The 9,967-nt window shown below is 49.5% G+C and overlaps 1 long non-coding RNA gene across 1 annotated transcript; it reads left to right on the forward strand.

The window, feature by feature from the left end:
• The first annotated feature begins 60 nt into the window (after positions 1–60).
• On the forward strand, positions 61–7,089 carry LOC116899191. Its single transcript, XR_004387695.1, has 4 exons — positions 61–144; positions 4,690–4,744; positions 5,844–5,920; positions 7,006–7,089. It is a non-coding gene; the product is annotated as an uncharacterized LOC116899191 (long non-coding RNA).
• The last annotated feature ends 2,878 nt before the right edge of the window (positions 7,090–9,967 follow it).

Consider the following 9,967-nt stretch of genomic DNA (forward strand, 5'->3'; position numbering starts at 1 on the left):
GCCCGGGGGAGGGAGGAGGGGGAGGGGGAAGTAGGGGCGGGGCTCAAGTCTCCGGCAGGGGCTTGGAGTTGGCCGAGATGGAGGCGTAGATCGAGGAAGGATGTTCTAGAGAAGACTTGGAAGAGTTGGATGAAAAAGCGAGAGGTGAAAAAAAAAAAAAAAAAAAGAAAAAGCGAGAGGTGTAGTAAGCTCGAGTAAGCATGACGGAGGAGGCAGAACTGGTCTGCGGTCTGGATGAGGAGCGCTCCACCGGGGAGGGATTGGAGGAACTGGGAAGCCGGGATTTGACTGAAGGCGGATTCGAGGGGCGGGGCTTGACTTAGGGGCGTGTTCAGAGCGGTGACTGGAGAGGCGGGGCGAAACCAAGTGCAGTTGGGATGGGATGACGTCTTGTCGGGGGAGAACCGGTGTTCCGTAGGGCACTGCTCTAGGAAGGGGGCCTGGAGGAAGCGTGGCCCCTATCGATTCCTACAATTACTGGTCTATCCGGTCCAAGCTGTACCTTAGAACTGCGTTCTGTTTTCTACTTTTATCTAAAACTTTTTACAGGCTGTGTTCTGAAGGCATGGAAGAAAAGTACAGTGCACCCCTCCTTTATAATAACTTTAGTCTTTTTAGCGTTCTTTGCTGATACACGACAACAGGTTTTACCATGTCTCCCTACGCAGTTGATTCCACCATCTTCACTCTACACTGGAGGCGTGCTTGGATGGTTTTTGCCTCCCTTATAGTATGCATGCTACAAGCCGTGCGCATGAGCGCACCTGTTAGCGTTGCCTTTGTTGACAGTCTTCCCTGTTTACCAAAACATTGAAGCTTCAAGGACATGTACCAAGAGACCGGTGTGCAGGTTTAGGCTCCACAAAGCAGGGGGTGGATTTTATGCATGCCCAAAGCTCTGCTACCACAACCTCGTGTGCTCATGCACGTTTTGTGGAGACTTCCTTGGACATGCTCACGATTCTGACTAATGGAGCTGGGAGCCTGGGTGTAACTTTCAGGTTTGAAATGTTCATGATCTGCTTTCATATTGCGCATGCCTACTCCTTCCACTTGCCTCTGCGAAGACCTACTGGGGCTTTTGTTGCACATGTCCAAAAGGTTCCGCTAGTGGCCTTCTTACCTGGTGCGCGTGCTCAGACTAGAGGCGGGTAGGAGCGAAGTGGCCTAACCTCACGCATGCTCAGAGACTTTCTCAAGCCTGACAGTTGAAGAGCGGTGTTAGCTGTGGAGAACCAGGCAGGATGCTGATGTTGATGCTAGCAGCAGTGGCCACGGTGGTCAGGGCTCAAACAGTGTGCCGGTGCGACTGCCTAACTGGGATGGGATGCTGCTGGGAGGTTTGTGGCGGGTAGGGACAGAGCTGGAGCCCAGCATGCCCTTCAGCTCTATTGTAGGAATTAACCTTGACACAGTCCTTCCAAGCACAGCACTAAAACTTGTTTCTGGGTATGGAACCAGGGCCTTAGACGTGCGTAAATCCAAGTTCCTTGTGCAGCCTGCAACCTGTGCCACCATCAATCCCAACATGGCTCAGCATCTGTGCCATGGGCACTTAAGGCTAGCTGAGTGCATGGGAAGTGTGCTGTGCATGGTGCCATGGTTAGTATCTCTGATGGCTAACATGCAAGTATGTCTCTATGTATGTTCTCCCCCTTCCCACTTTCTCCCTGGAGGCTGTTGGTCACCAGCTTGAGGGGACAAAAGGAACAGAGATGGAGAGCAAGGTTCAAGACAGCCATGAGTGTGAACAGAATGATCTCTGGAGACTATCGCAGCTGATGTCTGCTGTGTTCTTTTAGGGATAGGAGGGTATTTAAGGGCTTTTTTTTAGGGGTACAGGTGGAAAGGGCTAACTGGTCATGTGGATGGGAAGCCAATGCAGGACATGTGTGCTGAGTTATGCAGCTGGTCACTTTTCAGAGGCCAGCCACCTGTGTTCAGGGACACACCAGACAAAGACAGGAAGAGACAGGGAAGCCTTGCTGAGAAAGGGAGTCTCCCATTTTTGGTGCCCAGCTCAGAAAGCCATCTTGTCACGGGGGCTGCTACCTTAATAGCCAGGTTCCCCACCATATGTGTTGCTAACTGTCCCCTGGGGACCTCAGTTCTGAAACTCTGAGTTCTAGATTCTCATCACTAGAGTCTGGCAAGGCAGCTCCTTACTGTGAGTGTTGCAACCAGCCTGTGCAACATAGCTAGATCTGTCTCTGAATACAATACCGTGCCTCAGCCCCCCAAGTACTGTGGTAACAGGGGACATGCCACCATCTGTGTGTCCCAGTCTGTCTGCAGATTTCAGTAAGTTGTACATGCAAAGATACTTTGTGCCAAGAGCCTGTGGGACCTGAGAGGTGTAGGACAGGCAACCTGTCCCGCCCAAAATGAAGTTGTTTGCTGTTGTTGTAATAATATAAAAATAAAAAAAGTAACGGTTGTCTTTTACCCTGCTAGGTCCGCACCGTGGTGCCCCAAGATATCTGCTAGATATCTTGGCGGAAACACATCCCAGCCGCACACTTTCCTACACTCAAACCCTCACATAAAAGAACACACAACACAATAATATTAGATCCAATTGGTAAGATATAATTGCCCACTTAAACATACAAAGCCTGGTACCATCCATCCCTTGAGAACATTAATAACAACCTGTAAATACACAGAGCAGAATCTTAACATCACCTGCCATCTTGTCCTGCCCTGGCTTCTCTGCCCCTCTTTTCCTCCTGTCTCTTCCTCTCTCCCTTAGTCTCCTCCTCTTCCTTCAAACTTCTCTCCCGCCCATCCTTCTCCTCCAATGACAGGCCTCCTTCTATCCTGTACCTGCCCCTCACCAGTACTTTACAAATTCAATGGAGAGGTGGTTCTGGTTCTGAGTCCTTGACTAGGCAGCTGTCCTTGGGGCAGTGGAATTAGCATCAAAATACAGTAACTTCAGGTCAAACCACAACAGTTTGCTGCAAAACAGAAAAAATAAAATAAAATAAAAACTCACCAACAACAAAGTAGGGAAACTTAAGAAATACTTGCCAAAAGTAACTGCTGATGCGGCTTGAGCTGGACCTCTCTAGGCTGAGGGCTGACCCACCTGGTGAAACCAGGGCCCACTCCAGCATGACAGAAACCTGGCAGGTGCCCCATGCCTGCTGTGACAGCAGTGAGGAGGTGGAGGCAGGAGGATTGGGAATTTCAGGCCAACCTAGGCTACTTTATTCAGCCTGTCTCTGAATAAACAATAGAAGGAGCCTGGGGAGACACCTCAAGGAAAAGAGCCCCCTGAACACTAAGGCTCTGAGCACCGTCCGTCCCTACCATGTGCATGGGATGGGATAGGGATGAGTAAAAGGCAGAGATCCCAGAACAGGAAAGGTGAGGTCTCCTCCACCTGGGTTTGTAAATGAACTTCTGGGAGTGGTAGGGCCCTTTGAAGGTGTTTTGAATACTTCTCTCTCTTTATAAGACCACCAATGTTTTATATTTTTTAAAAACAAGATTGACTTTTACTTTTTGTATGTGAGCATTTATCTGAGTGCATATGCAGTGCACACTGAGACCCAAGGATGATGTCAGGACTCCTGGGACTGGGATTAAAGGCATTTTAAGCTAGCATGCAGATGCTGGGAATCAAACCTGGGCCCTCTAGGAGAGCAGCAAGTGCCCTTAACCACAGAGTCATCTCTCCAGCTCCTGGATTTTTGTTGTTATTTATTATTTTGAGACAGGATCTCACAACGTAGACCAGGCTGACCTCATATTCCCAGAGACGAACCTGCCTCTGCTTCGAAAGTGTTGGGAGTGAAGGCATGCTGCCACGCTGGCTAATGTTTTATATTCTCCCTGTCTCTGTGTGTGTGTGTGTGTGTGTGTGTGTGTGTGTGTGTGTGCGCGCGTGCGCGTGTGTAAGAAGTCAGAAGACAACTTGCAGGAGTCATTTCTCTCTGCCAGGGCCAAGCTCAGGCTGTCCGACTATGCAGCAAGCCCTCATGCAGTGAGCCATCTCACTGGTCCAGGATTTTGTGTATGTTAGTGTGAGCCCACGCGTATTTGTGGATGTCAGAGGACAACCTCGGGCATTACACCTTTACTGTCACCTTGCTTCAATCAGGGCACTTTGTTCTGCTTGCTGCTAAATACACCCAGCTAGTGCCTCTGCAGATCCTCCTGCTTGTGCCTCCTGCCTCTGTGACAGGTGTTCTGGGCTGACAGACCCACATCACCCTGCCTGTCTCTTACACATTTTCTGGGGACTGGGGCAGCAGCTATCTCCCAATATCATCCAATGCTGTACGACTCCCAGACCCCTCAAAGTATCAAGACTGCATTTTGTGCAGTATGTCTAAAGGCAGCCTGGTAGGAGAGACCATAATGAATACTGAATAAAAGTTAAAGAACTGAGAGATTGCTCAGTGGTTAGATCACTAGCTGCCCTTGCAGACAGAACCCTCTTCAGTTCAGAAGGCTCACAGCCAGATGTGACTCAGCTCAAAAGATGCCCTCTGCTGGTTACCTCAGGCACAGCATGCATGTGGTGTGCAGCCAAAACACCCATACACATGAAATAAATAGGAAAATTCTTAAAAATGGAATAAACTAGAGGACAAAGTTGACTTTGTTGTGTATGTGTTGCGTATGTGTGTGCGCGGTTTTTTAAAATTATTTATTGGCTGTGTGTTTCAATCACTCTAGGTTTCGGACAGTGAGGACTGGGAAAGTGTTTGCGAACCCTGTAACACTTGAAGGGGTAGGCAGTCCCATCCATGTCTCCTGCATTCCAGTATGATTACATAGCAAAGTGTTTTCGTTTTCTTTTTTTGACTTTTGATTCTTTGTGATTTAATATCACGCACCCCAATCCCATTCAACTGTCCCTCCATAGCCACCCTCTCTCTGGTCTTGCAACTACCCTAACCCCGCCGCCAAGAAAACTAAAACTCAAAAAAAAAAAAAAAAAATCTTGGGGTTGGGGATTTTGCTCAGTGGTAGAGCACTTGCCTAGGAAGCGCAAGGCCCTGGGTTCGGTCCCCAGCTCCGAAAAAAAGAACCAAAAAAAAAAAAAATCTCATTGTGGAAGCTGTATGGTATCACAGTAGACTGTTTTGCCTACACATCTTTACTTGTAATGTTCCACTGCAGTGAGACAGTGGTCTGGTTTGAGGCCTCTGACTTCTGCTACACTATCAATACTGGATGTTCACTGGGCTCCTCTCAGATATCCTGTTGTTGCCCTGTGTCATGGAGATGTTGCCGATTTAGATCTGCAGGACTTGCCCCCTTCTAGTGCTCCAGCAGATCAAGATGGGGTAGCTGGGGGTGGGATGGGCCAAGTCAAAAGCCTGGATCTATTTGGGCCAGTTCTCCCACACCTGGGCCAGCTCTCCCACTCCTGGGCCAGCTCTCCCACACCAAGGCCAGCCCTCCCACTCCTGGGCCAGCCCTCCCACACCTGGGCCAGCTCTCCCACTCCTGGGCCAGCTCTCCCACTCCTGGGCCAGCCCTCCCACACCTGGGCCAGCCCTCCCACTCCCCACACCTGGGCCAGCTCTCCCACACCAAGGCCAGCTCTCCCACTCCTGGGCCAGCCCTCCCACTCCTGGGCCAGCTCTCCCACACCAAGGCCAGCTCTCCCACTCCTGGGCCAGCCCTCCCACTCCTGGCAAGCTTTCCCACACATCGGCACATCGAATCCTAGTGTTTTCTTTTTGTTCTCCTGAGACACGGTCTCCCACAGCCCATCCTGGCCTCTGTTCTTTATGCTCTGAGGATGACCTGAGCTCTATCCTCTGGAGTATTGAGAGGCAGGCACTCACCTGCCCCTGGCTGACTGACTGTGCTGTCTGCAGGATCTGCTGTTCTACGCCTTCTCCAACACAGTTGTGGTCAAGAACGTGTGCAAGACTGAGATTGCCGTGTATCTAGGGTGAGCCTAGCCCTCCCCTGTCCCTCTCTCCTCTCTGCCCCTCTCTCCCCTGCCTCTCTCTCCCCTGTCCCTCTCACCCCTGCCCCTCTCTCCCCTGTCCCTCTCACCCCTGCCCCTCTCACTCCTTCCCCTCTCTCCCCTGCCCCTATCCTCCCCTGCCCCTCTGTCCCCCTGCCCCCCTCTGTCCCCTGCCCCTCTGTCCCCTGCCCCTCTGTCCCCTGCCCCATCCTCCCTGCTTCTCTCCCCTTCCCTCTCTCCCCTACCCCTATCCTCCCTGACCCTCTCTCCCCCCTCTCCCCTGCTCCTTTCACCCTTACTCTGTTCCTGCTTCTCTCTTTAAAAAAACAAACAACAACAAAGCAAGTAGCTCCGACCCATAGGGAGGGAATCCTAGCTGGGCTGTGTGGACCGCAGAGAGGACATGGGCACAAGCATTGCCATTCTGGCTGGGGACAGCAGCCAGGCCTGTGGCTTCTGTCAGTTAGAGATTGACAAAACCAACCAAACAAACAAACAAAAAACAAGACAAAAGAAACAAACAAAAAAAACCTTTTCTTTTTGGCTTAAAATTTTTAAAATTACATTTCTTTGTGTGTCTGAGTGTCCCACAGCACCTCCATGTAGGTCGGATGCTAATCTGTGGGAGTCTCCTTCCATCCTGCTAATTCTGGGGATAAAACTCAAGACTGTCAGGCTCATTGGGAAGCAACTTAACCCACATAGAAGTCTCAGTTCTTTGGCCTCAGCCTCTGAAGTGCCGGGAAGGCAGGCAGGCTTGAGCCACCCAGCACCTGCCTGTTTCATTTGTGGCCTTTTTGTCTCTATGACTATATCATTTAAAGAAGTTTTAAAAAAACAAAACAAGGGGTTGGGGATTTAGCTCAGTGGTAGAGCGCTTGCCTAGCAAGCACAAGGCCCTGGGTTCGGTCCCCAGCTCTGAAAACAAAACAAAACAAAACAACCCACGAAGCATACAAGCAAATGACACTGTTTCTGGGTGACTCAGGCTGACAGGTAGCTTGTAAAGGGAGATGGTCACAGGCCACCAGTGGAGAAATTAATTGTGCCTCTTCTCTTGGTTATAGGCGGAGGGTTTTCATAACGAAAAACCGCTTTGAGGCTAGCATCTTACCGCTCACCATTCCGAAGTCAATGGAGGTAGATATCCCCCACTTGGAGCTCCAAAGGGCCACAGTAGAGGGAATGGGGGCTCAAGGGCAGGGTTCTGTCAGCTGTGAGTTATTTTACTGAATCCTCTTTTTTTTTTTAAATTTTTTATTAGATATATTTCTTTACTTACATTTCAAAGGTTATTCCCCTTCCTGATTTCCTGTCCATAAGCTCCCATTCCCTCCCCTCCTCCTCCCCCATACGAGTATTTCCCGTATACATCCCCCTTATTACCCTCCATATTCCCCTGCACTGGGGGTCCAACCTTGGCAGGACCAAGGGCTTCCCCTTCCACTGTTGCCCCAACAAGGATATTCTCTGCTACATATGCAGTTGGAGCCCTGGGTCAGTCCATGTTTAGTCTTTTGGTAGTGGTTTAGTCCCTGGAAGCTCTGGTTGGTTGGCATTGTTGTTTTTATGGGGTTGCAAGCTCCTTCAACTCTTTCAATCCTTCCTCTAATTCCCCCCAAGGGGGTCCTGTTCTCAGTTCAAGGGTTTGCTGCTAGCATTGACCTCTGTATTGGACATGCTCTGGATGTGTCTCTCAGGAGAGATCTATATCCAGTCTCTTTCCGCATGCATTTTCTAGCTTCATCCATCTTATCTAGTTTTGGTGGCCGTATATATATGGGCCACATGTGGGTCAGGCTCTGAATGGCCGTTTCTTGAGTCACTGTTCTAAACTTTGCTTCCATACCCCCTCCTATGGATATTTTTCCCCCTTTTAAGAAGGAGTGAGAGCAGGGTTGGGGATTTAGCTCAGTGGTAGAGCACTTGCCTAGCAAGCACAAGGCCCTGGGTTCAGTCCCCAGCTCCGGAAAAAAAAGGAGTGAGAGCATTCACATTTTGGTCATCCTTCTTGAGCTTCCTGTGGTTTGTGGATTGCATCTTGCATAATTTGAGCTTTTGGGCTAATATCCACTTATCAATGGCTGCATACCATGTGTGTTTTTTCTGTGATTGAGTTACCTCACTTACTGAATCCTCTTAGAGATGCTGAGTTACAAGGAAGCTGGAGGACTGGACCTGGTTCATTCCATCTCTAACATAGAGTCCTGCCCCTCCCCAACTCTCCCTCCCCGTCTTGCCTCTCCCCATCCCTCTCCTTTTTTCTCTCTTTTTTTCTTTCATACTTGTAGGTTTTGCCTTTTTCCTCTTCTTTTTCCCTGTCCTTGAAATATTTGAGATTTTGTTCATTTTTATTTTATATGCATGGTGTTTTGTCAACATGTGTGTCTGTCTGTGTACCACTTGCATACCTGGTGCCCCAGGAGACCAGAGGATGGCGCTGGATCCCTTGGAAGTGGTCTAACAGGTGGTTTGTACCTTCTGTGGGTGCTGGGAACCAGACCTGGGTCCTGTGTAAGAGCAGCCAATGCTCTTCACCACTGAGCCACCTCTCCAGTCTCTTGGGATTTTTTTGTTGAAAACGAAGGATACACACATGTCAACCAAGAGCAGCTTTGCCTTCCTAACTGAGCATCTGGCCAGATAACTAGAGCCTGGATCCCAGAGGGAAAGAAGCATGTGACTTAGTGGCTGAGTGACTTAAAGTCTGTAGCTATATGAGGGCGTGACTGTAACACCCCCCAAATGCACAGAGAAACTTGGTGTGCAGAGGTAGAAGGAGACCTGGGGCTCACTGGCAGCCAGCCAGGCTAACAGAGAATTCCAGGTTCAATGAGACCTGGTCTCAGACTATGGATCAGAGACGCTCAATGATTAGAGCAATGGGTTCAGTTCCCAGCACCCACATGGCAGCTTACAACCACCTGTGACTCTAGCTCCAAGAGACAAGACACCCTCTTTTGGCCCTAAAGATGGTACCCAAAGCCATGAGACACATACACACCCAAACACACAAAGAACTTATCTTTTTTTTTTTTTCCGGAGCTGGGGACTGAACCCAGGGCCTTGTGCTTGTTAGGCAAGCGCTCTACTGCTGAGCTAAATCCCCAACCCTTTATCTTTTTTTTTTTTTAAATGTGTTATTTTTATATGTAGGAGAAACTCTGCATCTGTCTGTGCACCACATTTGTGCAGTGCCCGGGGATGCCAGAAAGGAGTGTAGGATTCACTGGAGTTGGCCTTACAGATGTTTGCAAGTTACCTTATGGGTTCTGGGAACTGAACTCTGATCCTCTGGAAGAACAGCCAGTATTTAATTGCCGAGCCAAGACACATCAATAAAGTATGCTGAGGAGGCAGGAGGAGCCATGAGTTCAAGGCTAGTTTGGGCTCTACCTTTAAAAGTAATAAATTCTAAGGTGCAAACACATCAGACACCTATCACAAGGAGCACTGGTTCACACTTTAATCCAAGCACTTGAGAGACAGAGGCAGACAGGTCTCTGAGGAGACTGAGTCCAGCCAGGGCTATACAAAACAACAACAAAATAAACAGTTATGACTGACCCAGATTGTTTTGGGTTCTGCATCTACAATGGTTGCTTCCTGAAGCAATGCTCTAACTAACTGGTACACGCTTGTGATGATGTCATCATGATGGTCAGGACAAGGGCTCTGGCAACACGACTGTGAGAGACTTTCTAGACCATGTTTGTTGAGGTGGGAAGACCCACCTTAACTGCAGGTGCCACCACCCCATGGGCTGGGTTCCTGCACTGGATCAAAGAGAGAGCAAGCTGGGTTCTGTACAGCATTCTGCCTGCATATGTGACTGCAGGCCAGAAGAGGGCACCAGATCTCATTACAGATGGTTGTGAGCCACCATGTGGTTGCTGGGAATTGAACTCATGACCTCTGGAAGAGCAGTCAGTGCTCTTAACCACTGAGCCATCTCTCCAGCCCCACAAGCTGGGTTCTGACTGCCCTTATCCATCCCCCAACCCCAGCTGCCATGATAATCCATGCCCC

The sequence above is a fragment of the Rattus rattus genome, chromosome 4 (genome assembly GCF_011064425.1).
Source record: "Rattus rattus isolate New Zealand chromosome 4, Rrattus_CSIRO_v1, whole genome shotgun sequence".
NCBI classification, from domain to species: Eukaryota; Metazoa; Chordata; class Mammalia; order Rodentia; family Muridae; genus Rattus; species Rattus rattus.